Below are 17,519 nucleotides of genomic sequence, written 5' to 3'. Positions count from 1 at the left end.
TTCTGAGTCTTAATATCTATACATTTTACCTATCAGCAGTTAGAAACAGACATTATTATTTTATCTTTCGTCTTCTCCACGAAACTTTAAATGACATCTAGTCAACTAGCGGTGTTAGTATGGATATAACATATTTCCTCATATCGCAGAGTTACACGATTTTTTTTAAAGCTTTGTGGAAAGCGGGGTGTAGGCAGTTGACTGCTGTTTCACTTTAGCAGGTATGGGTGAACTAATACGTAATGCCACTTTCCATCGGCAATAATTAATTTAATTAAGTTGTAGGAAGTTTCAGATGAGCGCACACTCCGCTGCCGATTGAAAATTTCATTCTGGAAACACCCCCCAGGCTGTGGCTAAGCCATGTCTCCGCAGTATCCTTAATTCCAGGAGTGCTGGTTTTGCAACTTTAGCAGGAGAAATTCTGTGAAGTTTGGAAGGTAGGAGACGAGGTGCTGTCTAAAGTAAAGCTGTGACGAGTTAGTTGCTAAGTTCGTAGAGTCTCGGTCCGGTACACAGTTTTAATCTGTCAGGAAATTTTTTATACGAGGATTTTCGATTAGAGTGATTTGAATGAACCAGAGGAAACCTACAGCAATCAGGATTTCTACACCATGCTTAGACTTAGTCTTCCCGATTACCTAATAGGAATCCTTATTTTCCCTACTATTACACTTACATCGATCACACAATATATCATTTGGAAGTTAAATTTCCTTGATGTGCGTTGAAGGTGCAGTGCGGATGTCAGACCGTAAATGTGCTGGTAAAAACGTGTGGTTTTAGATAGAAAACACACTGTTTCCATTTAATTGTGATCTGTGCAAGAGTTGTTTCAGTGGCTAACCAAGAGAGGGAGAGAGAGAGAGAGAGAGAGTGAGAGAGAGAGAGAGAGAGACGGGTGGGGGGTTAGAAAATGAGAGTGAGTGGGTATCAGAGAGCATTACATCAAGTGGGAAGTTACCGCTTGAAGACTCCGGTCTTACTTCTGTTTACTTTCGTTTTCTGTCACATTTCTCCACTACCTTTCAGTGATTAACGTTATCTAAAGATCGCAGACTTTGTCTCTCTAAGGAAGGAAATGGTACACTACTGGCCATTAAAATTGATACACTAAGAAGAAATTCAGATGATAAACGGGTATTCATTGGACAAATATATTATACTAGAACTGACATGTGATTGCATTTTCACGCAATGCGGGTGCATAGATCCTGAGAAATCAGTACCCAGAACAATTACCTCTGGCCGTAATACTTCTGGGCATTGAGTCAAACAGAGCTTGGATGGCGTGTACAGGTACACGATACCACAGATCATCAAGAGTAGTGACTGGCGTAATGTGACGAGCAAGTTGCTCGGCCGCCATTGACCAGACGTTTTCAGTTGGTGAGAGATCTGGAGAATGTGTTGGCCAGGGCAGCAGTGAAACATTTTCTGTATCCAGAAAGGCCGTACAGGACCTGCAACATGCGGTCGTGCATTAACCTGCTGAAATGTAGGGTTTCGCAGGGATCGAATTAAGTAGAACCACGGGTCGTAACACATCTGGAATGTAACGTCCACTGTTCAAAGTGCCGTCAGTCCGAGCAAGAGGTGACCGAAACGTGTAACCAAAGGCACCCCATACCATCACGCCGGGTGATACGCCAGTATGGCGATGACCAATACGCGATTCCAATATGCGTTCACCGCGATGTCGCCAAACACGGATGCGACCATTATGATGCTGTAAACAGAACCTGGATTCATCCGAAAAAATGACGTTTTGCCAGTCGTGCACCCAGGTTCGTCGTTGAATACACCATCGCAGGCGCTCCTGTCTGTTGGTTCAAATGGCTCTGAACACTATGGGACTTAACTTCTGAGGTTATCAGTTCCCTAGAACCTAGAACTACTTAAACCTAATAACCTAAGGACATAACACGCATCCATGCCCGAGGCAGGATTCGAACCTGCGACCGTAGCGGTCACGCGGTTCCAGACTGTAGTGCCTAGATGGTCTCCGAGCTGATAGTACATGCTGTTGCAACCGTCGTCGAAATGTTTGTGCAGATGGTTGTTGTCTTGCAAACGTCCCCATCTGTTGACTCAGGGATCGAGACGTGGCTGCACGATCCGTTACAGCCATGCGGATAAGATGCCTGTGATCTCGAGTGCTAGTGATACGAGGCCATTGGGATCCTGCACGGCGTTCCGTATTACCCTCCTGAATCCAGCGATTCCATATTCTGCTAACAGTCATTGGATCTCGACCAACGGAAGCAGCAATGTCGCGATACGATAAACCGCAATCGCGATAGGCTACAATCCGACCTTTATCAAAGTCGGAATCGTGATGGTACGCATTTCTCCTCCTTACACGAGGCATCACAACAACGTTTCACAAGGCAACGCCGGTGAAATGCTGTTTGTTTATGAGAAATCGGTTGGAAACTTTCCTCATGTCAGCGCGTTGTAGGTGTCGCCACCGGCGCGTGAATGCTCTGAAAAGCTAATCATTTGCATATCACAGCATCTTCTTCCTGTCGGTTAAATTTCGCGCCTGTAGCACGTCATCTTCGTGGTGTAGCAATTTTAATGGCCAGCAGTGTGCATAAATGGGAAAATTACACAAAAAACCGTAGGAGAAGCACAAGGAGTTAATCCTTCATCCAAAGCTTTTCGGGATTATTGTCTAGTATCGTTCGACGATGCATGCGCTCCACCGAAGCATTAATAAGAAACAACGTGCGAATTATTTAGTATGTGTTCTTGTCGAGAAAGCACTTACCTCAATGATAATCCCGCGTAAAGTATAGAGTGTTGAGTGACATTCGTGCAACTGCGCCGCCTTAATCGCACCTGCACGTGCCGCTGGATGAAAGACAGTTGCACAAAGTCGTGGTTATCCGCTACCATTATCTGCATCACTCTGTGAGAATATCGCTGAGATCCTGCCGAGGTGATGCTGGTTCAACAGCTCTACATTGCTAAAAAAAGATTCGACTCAATGCACCATTTACCCATGTGCTTTCCATCACGTAACTAACAATCCACACCGGCTTCGCTCGGGTAGAACCAAGTACAGAGTGGTTATAATTAAACTTTCGCTACTTGAAACAGTGTAGGTGGAAAATTGTTTACAGTGTGAGTACCCAGCTCAACAGAAATTATGTTCAGACTATATGCTGCAGGATTCGCGTTGTTAGTAGTGTTATTGTTATGTTTTGGCGTTAACCATCAGTACTGGTACGGCGACATAGGGCTGAAACAAGCATGAGTGTGAATTAAGGTTACAGACAGTCAACATGGATCTCGACAAGGTGATGGTTCAAATGGCTCTAAGCACTATGGGACCTAACATCTGAGGTCATCAGTCCCCTAGAACTCAGAACTACTTAAACCTGACTAACCTAAGGACATCACAGACATCCATGCCTGAGGCAGGATTCGAACCTGCGACCGTAGTAGCAGCGCGGTTCCGGACTGAACCGACAAGGTGAGCAGGGCTTTACTCGTAAAGCTGTTTTGGTAAAACAGCAACAGTGCTCCTGCTCTTCGCGAGTATCGACGCATTAAAAGAATACGGAGAGGTCCTCTTTCCTTACCGATGTTTAACATGATTCGGAAGTTCAAACTAACTGGTCGTTTGCGAACTGCTCCTGTGTGAAGCCGACGGCTCCACGAGTTGTTGAAGAAGTTACTTTTGCCATGGCTGAAATGCTGGAAGCAATGTACGACCTTAAACTTGTGCGCGAGCTGAGTCACAACAACCGAACCTTCCTTGGTCCACTACTACTTCGGGCAGCATTAGAGAAATGCCTAGTGCTGTTCCAGGCTGTCGTGGATGTAGATGGTCGTCACATTGAGCAACGTTTGTATCCTGGAACGTAAACACGATACTCAGTTAACAATTGTTTCCCTCTTATGTAGAAACTAAAATGTCGGTCAGTGGTTTACTCCTTATCTGTTCAAAAAATGGTTCAAATGGCTCTGAACACTATGGGACTCAACTGCTGTGGTCATCAGTCCCCTAGAACTTAGAACTACTTAAACCTAACTAACCTAAGGACATTACACACATCCATGCCCGAGGCAGGATTCGAACCTGTGACCGTAGCAGCAGCGCGGCTCCGGACTGGAGCGCCTAGAACCGCACGACCACCGCGGCCGGCCCTTATCTGTCTTCCGCATGTACTTGCAAATGTTTCCAATGAGTTTCATTGTCCTATAACCACAAGTTTGTCATGGGAGCCCTCGAAAGTAGCGGAGGTTTATTTTTAAGTACCCTGCATGTTCGGCCGGATGACTTTACAGCGCAGTGGTAATACATTAGAAAGGATGTCCCAAGAGGGGCTCTAAAATGCTTGCCTTAAGAGTTATGGGCACTTCTTAAATAGAAGAGCTGTGTTTCACAGTAACGAAGATGAAGGGCTCGTAGCTCTTATCATATCCACATTACAGCTAATATTCAGTCTGCGTTTTTTCTTATTTTGGTCCATACTACCACGTCTCAAAACATGGGAAGCAAAAAGCTTGCAGTAAAAGGTATTTGTTTCACCGCATTGAAGATGAAGTGCTCATAGCCCTTAAAGTTATGCATTTTAGAGGCCATGTTCAATAGATTATTTTGATTCGAATGATCGTTCCTGTCATCTCCCTGAATACTCATCATTCCTCTTGAGACACCCTACATACGCAAAGCTTTCTCGTGAATCAGTCTATTAGTGAAAACCGTCCGAAAAGCCCTACAGTACCGGGCGTGAGTCGTGCTCGGTAGCTCAGTTGGTAGAGCACTTGCCCGCGAAAGGCAAAGGTCCCGAGTTCGAGTCTCGGTCGGGCACACAGTTTTAATCTGCCAGGAAGTTTCATATCAGCGCACACTCCGCTGCAGAGTGAAAATCTCATTCTGGAATTCAGATACTGTTTTCACTAGTATAAGGGGCATTAATACGAAAACGAGACAGATGGAAGAAAAGTAAGTTAACTATTCATTATTTTAAAAGCAATCGCCGTAATCGTTAACGCATTCATCCCACTGTAGCCTTCACAAACAGACAGAAATAAGCGATGGGAATATTAATTTATCACAGTTCGGTCAATCTGCACGAAATATTTACAGATTATGTACACATTCTTTCCTCATGAATTAGGCTGTCTACAAAGGGCAGTAACATGAAAAAGACACACAGAAAAAAATTTAATAAACCGTTTATTACTTCAAATGTAATCACCATAACTGTTAATACATTTGTCCCACTGTGTGCCAAGACGGCCAGTGCCTTCATGGAAAAATGTTTGCTGTTGCCTTCGAAGCCATCATTGCATCCACGTGTGCACTTCTTCATCCGAAGCAATTCAACGGCCACAAATGTCTTTCTTCAGAGCTACAAAAATGTGGAAATCGCGTGGGGAGAGATTGGGGTTGTATGAATGATGTGTAAGGGCTTTCCAGCGACAATTCTGCAGCGTAGTCGATACAGGCACGCCAGCTCCGGTAAGTCCTCATGACCATTTTCTTTGACTACAAGGGAACGCTGCTCATTGGCTCTCTGGAACACTGTGCCACAATTACTCCACAGCGGTGCGTAGACACTTTGCAAAAATTGAAGAGCGCCATTAAAGTCAAACGCCTAGGAACGTTGATGGACGGTATCATTCTTTTGCAGGATAATGCAGTTCCACATGTTGCCAAGGTTGGTTCAACTGTGCTGCAGAAGTTTCGCTGGGATGTCCTTACATATCTTCCATACAGCCCCGATGTCTCCCCATGCGATTTCCATATTTTTGTAACCCTGCAGAAAGACATCCATGGTCGTCGATTTGCTTCGGACGGAAAGCTGGTTCCTTGGAAACCTCGAACAGCTTTCCATGAAGGCACTGGCCGTCTTGTCTCACCGCGGAATAAATGTATTAACATTTACAGTAATTACTTTTTGAAAAAATAAAGTTTCCTTACTTTTATTCCATCTGTCTCTTTTTAATACCATTGCTCCTTATGCTAGTGAGAACCGTATCAAAATTCCATCATTAATTCCTGAGATTAGCTTTCACATGCAGACAAAAGAAGAGGAACGTGGAACCATAATTTAGTAAAATCTAAAGATAACGCATTTCCACCAGAAATCGTTTGACCATGGGGAAGGACATCGAACAGAATAACCCCTTCAGCGTCCCAGAAGACTGTAACCATGACTTTACCGGCTGAGGGTATGGCTTTAAACTTTTTCTTGGTAGGGGAGTGGGTGTGGCGCCACTCCATTGATTGCCGTTTTGTTTCAGGTTCGAAGTGATGAATCCATGTTTCATCGCCTGTAACAATCTTTGACAAGAAATTGTCACCCTCAGCCACATGACGAGAAAGCAATTCCGCACAGATGGTTCTCCTTTGCTCTTTATGGTGTTCCGTTAGACAACGAGGGACCCAGCGGGATCAAACCTTTGAATATCCCAACTGGTGAACAATTGTGACAGCACTACCAACAGAGATGTCAAGTTGAGCACTGAGTTGTTTGATGGTGATCCGTCGATCATCTCGAACGAGTGTGTTCGTACGCTCTGCCATTGCAGGAGTCACAGCTGTGCACGGCCGGCCCGCACGCGGGAGATCAGACAGTCTTGCTTGACCTTGCGGCGATGATGACACACGCTTTGCCCAACGACTCACCGTGCTTTTGTCCACTGCCAGATCACCATAGACATTCTGCAAGCGCCTATGAATATCTGAGATGCCCTGGTTTTCCGCCAAAAGAAACTCGATCACTGCCCGTTGTTTGCAACGCACATCCGTTACAGACGCCATTTTAACAGCTCCGTACAGCGCTGCCACCTGTCGGAAGTCAATGAAACTATACGAGACGAAGCGGGAATGTTTGAAAATATTCCACAAGAAATTTCCGGTTTTTTCAACCAAAATTGGGCGAGAAAAAAAATGTGTTGCATTACTTATTGAACTGCCCTCGTAAATGGATTTAAGAAACCAACAAATAACAGAACTGTTTCAACATTAAATCAGTTTCTTTGCACAGTTATTGCACGTTTTCTTCTTCTGTACAGGTTTAATGCAACCCTTTTTGCACATGAGATACTGAATAGGTCTACCTGTAGTCCATTCTTATCGTAGGAATTCATTGCACAATGAGCACAATAATCATTGTCATTTTGTGGCCTGCCTGTTTCGCTGATCCTAGATTGCTTTTAAACTTAATTTGCTGTGACCTTGCTCTTACCTCTTCAGTTAGACTAGTTCTGTGAGGATTTCAGCTTCTTTTCATCGTTCTCCGTCAGACGTTGTTTCAGTATTCTGTATGGGATGCTATATTCTTGGGAATCGCTAAAACAATTCATTCCACCAGTCCTTGCATGCTCCATAGCTATTTGTAAGAGTTCTTCAGACCACTCACCCTTATTTGATATTCTTACGTACTTTCGAGGCATTTGATATGAAAATAATATCTATATAAAGGAATAAAATTCGTCATCTTACCCCAAAAAAAACAGTGGCATCTCTCCCGAGTAACGGGTTGCGATGTCACTTTCCATAACTAGCACAGTACGTCCACCACATGGAAACCACGGATGGGAACATACACTACAAAGTAGCCACTATGCTGAACATGCCTAGGATTGGCCTCTTCTGCTTTATTCACATGCTCGTAAGGACTTGTAAATATCTGTGCATCATTAAGAAGTCATCAGATTAGCTCTTACCTTGTATTTGTTGGTTTAAAAGCGGGCCGGCCGATGTAGCCGAGCGGTTCTAGGGGCTACAGTCTTGAACCGCAAAACCGCTGCAGTCGCAGGTTCGAATCCTGCCTCGGGCATGGATGTGTGTGATGTCCTTAGGTTAGTTAGGTTTAAGTAGTTCTAAGTTCTAGGTGACTGATGACCTTAGCAGTTAAGTACCATAGTCCTCAGAGCCATTTAAAAGAGGAGAAACAATAAACAGTGATGCGCAGTTGCATTCCCGTGACACTACAGTTAGCGTGTGCCCTACACGATGTTGTTGACATCCATCACAACCTGTCGGAAATGGCAGCTTTAGGCATGTCGCCCTGATAGACATCCCCCCCCCCCCCCCTCTCGCACCACTATACATACAAAATAATTCTTTAACAGTGTAAACTTAAAAATGAAAAGACTACTTTACTTTGAGAATAAACGTTCTGCTGATCAGTGATTCAGGATTTTTATGTACACGACACATTATTAATGTGAGTGATAAATACACTGCTGCCCATTAAAATTGCTACATCAGGAAGAAATGCAGATGATAAACGGGTATTCATTGGAAAAATATATAATGCTAGAACTGACATGTAATTACATTTTCACGCAATTTGGGTGCATAGATCCTGAGAAATCAGTACCCAGAACAACCACCTCTGGCCGTAATAACGACCTTGATACGCCTGGGCATTCAGTCAAACAGAGCTTGGATTACGTGTACAGGTACACCTGCCCATGCAGCATCAACACGATACCACAGTGTATCAAGAGTAGTGACTGGCGTATTGTGACTAACCAGTTGCTCGGCCACCATTGACCAGACGTTTTTGTTTGGTGAGGGATCTGGAGAATGTGCTGGCCAGGGCAACAGTCGAACATTTTCTGTATCCAGAAAGGCCCGTACAGGACCTGCAACATGCGGTCGTGCATTATCCTGCTGAAATGTAGGGTTTCGCAGGGATCGAATGAAGGGTAAAGCCACGAGTCGTAACACATCTGGAATGTAACGTCCACTGTTCAAAGTGCCGTCAATGCGAACAAGAGGTGACCGAGACGTGTAACCAATGGCACCCCACACCTTCACGCCGGGTGATACGCCAGTATGGTGGTGACGAATACACGCTTCCAATGTGCTTTCACCGCGATGTCGCCAAACACGGATGCGACCATCACGATGCTGTAAACAGAACCTGGATTCATCCGATAAAATGACGTTTTGCCATTCGTGCACCCAGGTTCGTCGTTGAGTACACCATGCAGCATCAAGGGTAAACGCCGCCATGGTCTCCGAGCTGATAGTCCATGCTACTGCAAACGTCGTCGAACTGTTCGTACAAATGGTTGTAGTGTTGCAGACATCCCCATCTGTTGACTCAGGGAGCGAGACATGGCTGCACGATCCCTTACAACTAGGCGGACAAGATGCCTGTCATCTCGACTGATACGAGGCCGTTGGGATCCAGCAGGGCGTTCCGTATTACCCTCCTGAACCCACCGATTCCATATTTTGCTAACAGTCATTGGATCCCGATCAACGCGAACAGCAATGTCGCGATACGATAAACCGTAATCGCGATAGGCTACAATCCGACCTTTATCAAAGTCGGAAACGTTATGGTACGCATTTCTCCTCCTTATACGAGGCATCACAACAACGTTTCACCAGGCAACGCCGGTCAACTGCTGTTTGTGTATGAGAAATCGGTTGGAAACTTTCCTCATGTCAGCACGTTGTAGGTGTCGCCACCGGCGCCAACCTTGTGTGGATGCTGTGAAAAGCTAATCATTTGCGTATCACAGCATCTTCTTCCTGTCGGTTAAATTTCGCGTCTGTAGGACGTCATCGTGGTGTAACGATTTTAGTGGCCAGTAGTGTACAGCTATTAAATAGTCTCTAGCAGCGAGAACTACACAAGTTGGTTTGGCTAAGAACAAACTATTGCACACTTAGTAATTGCTTACAACACACTTGGAGCAGGTCACCAAAAAAGTTGTTTGAATATGTCTACGAATTCCCTGTACCCCAGGGTTCGATGTAAGTGACATTGGCATCGGCCTTGGATTTTGCCTCTTGTGCAGGTGCGGCTTAAGGTTTCGGCTTGCAGGCCATGCCCAAGCCCGAGTGCCAAGGCGCCCAGCCTTGTTGCACGTTTCCCCACCACCACACCACGCTGGGAGGGGAAAAGGGGGAAACTACGATATTGCTGCATTCAAATGGCAGTGCAGTCGCATTGCGTACAACTTGGTTTCATCGTTCACGTTTCTCAACAATATAGATCACAAAACAAATTTTCATTATTTAATTATTTTCGGGGCGCTGAAGACATAATATAATTCTTATCTGGTACAAAGTGTTCTTAGACGGACAGACGCAGACAGTTTCAGAGTTTCGCACTCACGTCGCCACATAATCGTGACTTAATTATTCGGTCGAAATATTATAGCACTTCCTCAGCCTCATTACGGAGATTTGGAAACTCTACCCGAGGAAAGCAATGTACATGTCCTAGACAATTTTAAGTTAAAAATTTGTCATTAAAACCGGAATTACCTTGAATTTCAATCAGTTATATCTGCATATCCACAGGAGCGCTTTCAACTGAAATGGCAAACGGTTTCGAAAACATGTAAGATTGACAGTGTCCTCAGAACATTTAGAGAAGTGTTCTTGTGTCCCCATTAAATCAGAAAGATGTTACCTTGCAAAGTCTTACTGTGGGCAATGTGCCGTCAAGCCCACTTAAAATGTGAAGTCTGCAATCTATTCCGGATGTTCTAATTTTTGTTCGTGCACTCCTTTTCCCTTCATAATTTCAACAATCTTCTTCTTCTTCAGTAGCGCTACAGCCCTTGGTGTGCCTTGGCTTCTTCAACAATCTTCCTCCAGACTTCTCGGTTATTTGCTGCTCTTTTCCATCCCCGGACTCCCATACTGGTGATATCCATTATTACCTCGTCGAGCCATCGCCTTCTAGGTCTCCCTTTTCGCCTAACTGAATGGATCATACCTTTCATCATTTTCTTTGGAATTCTATCCTCTGCCATTCTCTCCAAGTGTCCTAGCGATCGTATTCGCTGTAATTTCACAAATGTTACTATGTCCCTGCCTTGTATTAACTCTTGTAATTCGGTATTGTAGCGTATTTTCCAGCCTTCTTCCTCCCTTGCTGGCCGACAGATTTTTCGCAGTACTTTCCGCTCAATGGTTCTTAGTGCATTTTTATCGTGTTCTGTCAACGTCCATACCTCTGAGCCGTATGTGATAACTGGGCGGACTAGGGAATTATATATTAGCAGTTTAGTTTTTCTTGTAACAAGGCTATTTTTGAAAAGTTGCATATTTCCAAAGTAAGCTCTGTTTCCTGCTTGTATTCTTTCCCTTATAGCATTTCCAATACTGTTATCATTTGTTATAGGGTAGTTAAAAGAGGACAACCCATTGAAGCATTTCCAATTGATGTTTAGGTTTTTAGGGGTTCTTCTGGCCTCAGATTGTGATATTACCATATATTTTGTTTTCGTTTACTATGAGGCCAATTTTTAAGGTTACTGTTTCCAATGCCCAGTATATTTCTAGGAGTGTATTGCTATTTCTTCCTACTATAGCAATGTCATCAGCGTATGCACATATTTGGCTATTTTTCATAAATATGGTGCCTCTTTTGTTGATTTTATTTACTGCACTATGCAGGGCTGTATTGAATAGGACAGTGGAGAGATAATCCCCTTGCTTCACACCTTTATTAAAGTCAAAGCGTTCACTAATTTCAACAATAGCGAGCTCCAAATCGAAAAATCGTTCCAAACATGTCCCTTGACTTAACCAATGTACTTCGTAGTAATATATGCAGTCTCCAACTCTTTGTTCAGTTCCATTGAAAACTGTTAAAACTGACGATGGAAAAATGCCTGCAATTTAGTACGAAGTGCTTCTTGTTGTACAGAACAATGAATCCCATCTGTCGTCGTTGCAATTTTCTGCTCTTTCATTGTCCACTACATCTTTAAATTCCTTCTGCATTGTACTGTAATGTCATTTCATACAAAAATGCTGTACCCGTCGGCAATGCGAACTGAGAATCTCATCCTTCCCTTCTGTCATTCCCATTCATTTTAAAGGATTGAGACAATAGATCGCTGTATTGCCTGTTTTTGAGCAAACAGTTACTGGACCCGTGAACGTCCTTCGTATCATAAACAAATAGCGAAGGGTAAACAGCGCTATTCTGCAGAATTCAGAGAGTTGTGCCGACAGAAAAATCCCGTACCGCAACGCTAAATTAAATTTGACGCTATTCCGTATTCTTCAGAGTAGGATCGAGCAAAGCCGTGTGACAGGCCAGGCTTTGCCCCCCACGCGGCCCGTGCACGCTGCATGTATGAAATTTAGCATGCCATGGCCGGCCCTGTTTTAGTGTATTCGATACTATACATATTACTAGCAACTGACTCTACTGGTCTTCTTTATTATCTACCAATGTAATTTATACAAAGGAAGGAAGATCAGGCCGGCCGGAGTGGCCGAGCGGTTCTAGGCGCTTCAGTCTGGAACCGCGCGACCGCTACGGTCGCAGGTTCGACTCCTGCCTCGGGCATGGATGTGTGTGATGTCCTTAGGTTAGTTAGGTTTAAGTAGTTCTAAGTTGTAGGGGACTGATGACCTCAGAAGTTAAGTCCCGTAGTGCTCAGAGCCATTTAAACCAAGGAAGATCAGGGTTTAAGGTCCTGACGAAGATGAGGTCATATCTGCTGTCTTATCAAAAGTATATGGTCACCAATTACTGGCCTTTAATATTGGGTACATCCATCTTTCGCCTTTGTGACAGCTTGAACGCTTCTGAGGACACTTTCAATGACGTGTCTGAATGTATGTGGGGGAATGGCAGCAGCCCTCCTTCTTCGAAAACCCAAACTAGAGAAGACAGTGATGTTGAATGCTGGGGTTTTGAGCGGAGTCGATGTTGTAACACGTTCTAAAACTCCTCCCATAGGTTCAAGTCAAGGCGCGGAGCAGCCCAGTCCATGCCAGGAATGTCGCAGTCCACAAACCATCGCGTCACAGATGCTGCTTTGTGAGCGAAATGATGCAAAAGATCATAGACCTCTGCTGCACGCATTACACAATGCTCTGAAATGTGTTTATATCCTTCCGCATTTAGTGTTTTTTGAGCGCCGTAGAGGGATCACAGCCTAAGCACGGAAAACACCTTCTTACCGTAGCACCATCTCCTCCATACTCCACTGTTGGCACAACGCATAATGGCAGGAAACGTTCTCCTGAGATACGCAAACCCAAAAGCTTCCTTCGGATTGTCACAAAATATGGCGGTATGCGTCACTCCAGATCGCTTGGTTCCGTTAATCGGCTGTCCAGTGACATAGCTCTTTAGACCACCTCAAACGTCGCTTGGCATTGACCATAGAAATTTGTGGATTATTGAGAACCATTGAACCATTGAACCTCATACGACATAAACTACTGGCCGTTAAAATTGCTACACTACGAAGATGACGTGCTACAGGCGCGAAATTTAACCGACAGGAAGAAGATGCTGTGATATGCAAATGATTAGCTTTTCAGAGCATTCACACAAAGTTGGCGCTGGTGGCGACACCTACAACGTGCTGACATGAGGAAAGTTTCCAACCGATTTCTCATACTCAAACAGCAGTTGACAGGCGGTGCCTTGTGAAACGTTGTTGTGATGCCTCGTATAAGGAGGAGAAATGCGTACCATCACGTTTCCGACTTTGATAAAGGTCGGATTGTAGCCTATCGCGATTGCGGTTTATCGTATCGCGACATTGCTGTTCGCGTTGGTCAGGACCCAATGACTGTCAGCAGAATATGGAATCGGTGGGTTCAGGAGGGTAATACGGAACGCCCTGCTGGATCCCAACGGCCTCGTATCACTAGATGTCGAGATGACAGGCATCTTATCCGCATGGCTGTAACGGATCGTGCAGCCACGTCTCGATCCCTGAGTCAACAGATGGGGACGTTTCCAAGACAATAACCATCTGCACGAACAGTTCGACGACGTTTGCAGCAGCATGGACTATCAGCTCGGAGACCATGGTTGCGGTTACACTTGACACTGCATCACAGACAGGAGCGTCTGCGATGGTGTACTCAATGACGAACCTGGGTGCACGAATGGCAAAACGTCATTTTTTCGGATGAATCAAGGTTCTGTTTACGGCATCATGAGGGTCGCATCCGTGTTTGGCGACATCACGGTGAATGCGCATTGGAAGTGTGTATTCGTCATCGCCATACTGGCGTATCACCCTACGAGATGGTATGGGGTGCCATTGGTTACATGTCTCGGTCACCTCTTGTTCGCACTGACGGCACTTTGAACAGTGAACGTTACATTTCAGATGTGTTACGACCCGTGGCTCTGCCCTTCATTCGATCCCTGCGAAACCCTACATTTCAGCAGGATAATGCATGACCACATGTTGCAGGTCCTGTACGGGACTTTCTGGATACAGAAAATGTTCGACTGTTGCCCTGGCCAGCACATTCTCCAGATCTCTCACCAACTGAAAACGTCCGCTCATCACAATACGCCAGCCAGTCACTACTCTTGATGAACTGTGGTATCGTGTTGAAGCATGGGCATCTGTACCTGTACACGCCATCCAAGCTCTGTTTGACTCAGTGCCCAGGTGTATCAAGGCCGTTATTACGGCCAGAGGTGGTTGTTCTGGGTACGGATTTCTCAGGATCTATGCACAAAAAAAAAAGCACTATGGGACTGAACATCTGAGGTCATCAGTCCCCTAGAACTTAGAACTAATTAAACCTAACCAACCTAAGGACATCACACACATCCATGCCCGAGGCAGGATTCGAACCTGCGACCGTAGCAGTCACGCGGTTCCTGACTGAAGCGCCCAGAACCGCACTGCCACCCCGGCCGGCTAATCTATGTACCCAAATTGCGTGAAAATGTAATCACATGTCAGTTCTAGTATAATATATTTGTCCAGTGAATATCCGTTTATCATCTGCATTTCTTCTTGGTGTAGCAATTTTAATGGCCAGTAGTGTAACTCACTGCTCACAGTCATTGTACTAACTGGACTGCTGGTAGGAATATGGAACTCGAGAGCGCTTCCTTTCCCTAATTCCACACGATTTCTTCCAAAGACTCACAGTAATGCTCGTCGGTCCCTGTCCATGAGTACATGGGGTCTGCCTCGTCCTGGTTTAGCTTTGACCATTACTTCGCCATTCCACTTCCCAGTCACTTCACCAAGAGTCTACTTGGGCAGCTGTAGAAGGTTTGAAATGTCTCTGATGGTTTTGTTACTCAGTTGACATCCAGTGACTACACTGATAAGCCAAACATTATGACCACTGCACACCGCGACGTTGGGTGCCGTCTTGTGGCGTTGGGGCACGCTACGCGGTAACAACAGTATGTAAGCGGATCAGACGCGGACGGGGGATCACCTTAGCGAAGGTATGGGCTGCAAATGGGGAAATCCATTGCGATAAGCGACTTTGTCAAAGAGCAGATTATTATTTCGCAGAGCCTGTGAACGAGTATCTCGAAAACGACGAAGCTGCTCGAATGTTCACGCGCTACTGGCGTGATCATCTGCAGGAAGTGGTAGAAGGCAGTGAAACTACCACTAGGCGTTACATGTTTGGACGTCCACGACTCTTCACAGGACGCGGGGTTCGAAGGCTTGTCTGCTGTGTAAAGTAGGATAGATGATGATGCCGCGCGGGATTAGCCGAGCGGTCTTCGGCGCTGCAGTCATGGACTTTGCGGCTGGTCCCGGCGGAGGTTCGAGTCCTTCCTCGGGCATGGGTGTGTGTGTTTGTCCTTAGGATAATTTAGGTTAATTAGTGTGTAAGCTTAGGGACTGATGACCTTAGCGGTTAAGTCCCACAAGATTTCACACACATCTGAACATTTGAACATGTAATATATTGCGAATACATAGAAAGAAGGATCCTTTATTGTATGATTATATGATAGCGGAACGAAACTGGTAGCAGTTACTTCTGTAAAATACCGGGGAGTATGCGTGCGGAACGATTTGAAGTGGAATGACCATATAAAATTAATTGTTGGTAAGGCGGGTGCCAGGTTGAGATTCACTGGGAGAGTCCTTAGAAAATGTAGTCCATCAACAAAGGAAGTGGCTTACAAAACACTCGTTCGACCTATACTTGAGTATTGCTCATCAGTGTGGGATCCGTACCAGATCTGTTTGACGGAGGAGATAGAGAAGATCCAAAGAAGAGCGGCGCGTTTCGTCACAGGGTTATTTGGTAAGCGTGATAGCGTTACGGAGATGTTTAGCAAACTCAAGTGGCATACTCTGCAAGAGAGGCGCTCTGCATCGCGGTGTAGCTTCCTGTACAGGTTTCGAGAGGGTGCGTTTCTGGATGAGGTAACGAATATACTGCTGCCCCCTACTTATACCTCCCGAGGAGATCACGAATGTAAAATCAGAGAGATTCGAGCGCGCACGGAGGCTTTCCGGCAGTCGTTCTTCCCGCGAACCATATGCGACTGGAACAGGAAAGGGAGGTAATGACAGTGGCACGTAAAGTGCCCTTCGCCACACACCGTTGGGTGGCTTGCGGAGTATAGATGTAGATGTTTTTTAAATGATGATCTGTAGCTCTCTGCCGAAAGAGCACACTGGTGGTGCACTCAGAAGTGTTCCAGAGCACACCGCACCATTTATCGTACATTGTTGAACATGGAGCTCCGCAGCAGACCACCCCTAAGCGTTCAGTTATTGATCCAACGACATCGTCAAATAAGATTGCAGTGAGCACGGGACCATCGAGATTCGACTATTGATCAATGGACACGTGTTGACTCTTCAGGTGAAACACATTTTTGCCACATTACGTTGATGGTCCTCCCCACAAACACCATCATCGAGGTGAATGTCGGCTCGAAACGTGCAGCGCGCCACGGATACTGGCTGGTGAGAGCAGTATTTTGCTGTGGGAGACATTCTCCTGCGTTACATGGGACCTGTGGAAGTATTCGAAGATACGCTGACAACTGTGAACCACCCGCAAAGCTTGACCTTTTTGACGAAACCAGCTGTGTACTGGAATTTTCCAGCATCTGACTGTACGGTTTAAACACTCAGCGTAAGCTGTTTAACCTGTAATTGCGCTCTTTAGCGTAACAGGAATTAGCTGGGACAAGCTAGCTTAAACTCATTCACTTTGGTTCGCTTGTCGCTGTTTTGCTGCCGCTTTATAGATGTAGCTACATAATGTCGCATTTCCGTCTGATGGATTGTGATCGATTGGACGTCCACTACACGGCTCTATCCTGTGTGTATATTACATCACTTATACATTCAGGCTGTTACGACCACTACTCCTAATAAACCAACAGTTTAACCGTCATTTCGTTGTCTGCGTTCAGTAGTCAGTAATCCTGTAGGCAACAGCGACAGTTACACCAGTCGAAAGTCGTAAATTTAGTGGAACCAACAGTTCTTTATTGCGAAAGTATTAAAAATGAATTAATGGTAGTAAAAAGCAACTTGCATGATTTATTTTGTTTAGAATTTTTAGGATTTTTTGTAGACAGCAAGGTTGCAGACTTTTAACAGTGAAGTTGCACGAAAGGTTTTATCTAGCAAAACAGATCTCGCATAGTGAGCCTACTGTGCTCCACACTGTATTATAATAGCTGCAAAAGCTGTTTTAGGCCCACAGGAATGTTCTTGATATCAATCTACATTAGCAACAACAGTTTAAAGAACTTGACATGCACCCAACAAATCATCTAAAAATTAAAAATTATGGA

General features: G+C 45.0%; 1 protein-coding gene and 1 non-coding gene across 2 annotated transcripts in view; both read left to right on the top strand.

Moving 5' to 3' along the window:
- Window positions 1-17,519, top strand: part of LOC126470771 (voltage-dependent calcium channel gamma-7 subunit-like) — a 172,241-nt gene that overhangs the window by 26,017 nt on the left and 128,705 nt on the right. The window lies entirely within an intron of this gene.
- On the top strand, window positions 4,753-4,826 carry Trnas-cga (transfer RNA serine (anticodon CGA)). Its single transcript has one exon. It is a non-coding gene; the product is annotated as a tRNA-Ser (tRNA).

The sequence above is a fragment of the Schistocerca serialis genome, chromosome 3 (genome assembly GCF_023864345.2).
Source record: "Schistocerca serialis cubense isolate TAMUIC-IGC-003099 chromosome 3, iqSchSeri2.2, whole genome shotgun sequence".
NCBI lineage: Eukaryota > Metazoa > Arthropoda > Insecta > Orthoptera > Acrididae > Schistocerca > Schistocerca serialis.
The sequence above is the reverse complement of the archived record's forward strand: the minus strand, read 5'-3'. Positions and strand labels throughout refer to the sequence as shown.